Raw genomic sequence first — 1,125 nt, 5'->3', positions numbered from 1 at the left:
ATTCGCTGGCGATACGAAGAGAAGAGCGGAACCCTAGGCTTTGCTCTATTATCGCCTCTCCTCTGTCTCCTTCCCTCCCCCTCTGTGTATCTCTCTCAAGGCTGGAAACTCTGAATCCTAGCATCTGGTGCTGGCTCTCTGCCTCTCCTAGTGTTCCTTTTCGTCTCTCTTCTTATGTGTTGCTGTTGTTCTTATTTGTGAACTATTATTCCTATTCCTCCTTTTTGTATGTTCTAATTTTAGTGATTTTTTTTGTTCTAAATCAAATAAATATATGCAGTTGTTCTAAATTTGCTGAGATGATTTTGTATCAATCAGTTTTGTTAAGGCATATATATAATATATTAGTTTTGTTCCAAACAAATTGCACATACATAGTAAATTTCTAAAAAAAAATAAATACAACTAAAAATTTAAAACAGTTATAATGTTCAACATTAAAATAATCTCTATAATCAATCACCCTACAAATTTTTTTTTACCAACTCTTTTTGATTCTGTATCTTTCAAATAATTGATTGAAACAAAACTAGATCTTTTTTACTTTTTCAATAACAGTACACATAATAGATATAAGAGTACACACAAGAGTAATAGCAAAAAATCGATAACAGCGATTGTGTAGCACAAATGTAATGGAATAAGGAATACGGTGGATATGAGACATTCATTACTGGAAGCATTGTGGGTGAAAAGTGGGGTTTCAGGAAACTGAGACATTCATTTACTCTATTTTTTCAATGTAAAACTGTTTTATATGTGTATCCAATCGCATAATATTATATTAGTAAAAATAATTATTATATTGACCGTGTGAATAGTCATCTAAAAATATAGATATAATTGTATGATTGTATAAAATGATTTACACCGTGCATCAAAATTAAATTTAAAATTTAAAATCAAATTTCATTATGTTGTCCAGTAATTTTATTTTCAAGAATACTAGGAAACCAAGAGGGTATCAGCTAAAAACCAGCCAAATGCCTCTGGGTGAATTTAAAATCTCTACGTGAATGGTGTTTATGCTATACATTAGGATGTTTCTTCTACTAAGTATCAGGATGTTTCTTTTTCATACTAAATAGATGTTCTTTTATATATTTTATAAGTTGCTGATCACCT

The 1,125-nt window shown here is 30.3% G+C and overlaps 1 protein-coding gene across 1 annotated transcript in view; it reads left to right on the top strand.

Moving 5' to 3' along the window:
• The window catches only part of LOC107629808 (probable O-methyltransferase 3), a 3,009-nt gene extending 2,101 nt beyond the window's left edge, over window positions 1-908 (top strand). Inside the window, exon 3 of the mRNA XM_021118452.1 lies at window positions 888-908. The gene's annotated coding sequence lies outside the window, so the exon portion shown is untranslated. The remainder of the gene's footprint in view (window positions 1-887) is intronic.

This window comes from Arachis ipaensis, chromosome B03 (assembly GCF_000816755.2).
Source record: "Arachis ipaensis cultivar K30076 chromosome B03, Araip1.1, whole genome shotgun sequence".
NCBI lineage: Eukaryota > Viridiplantae > Streptophyta > Magnoliopsida > Fabales > Fabaceae > Arachis > Arachis ipaensis.
Note: the sequence above shows the minus strand (reverse complement) of the source record. Positions and strands in the feature narration are given on the sequence as shown.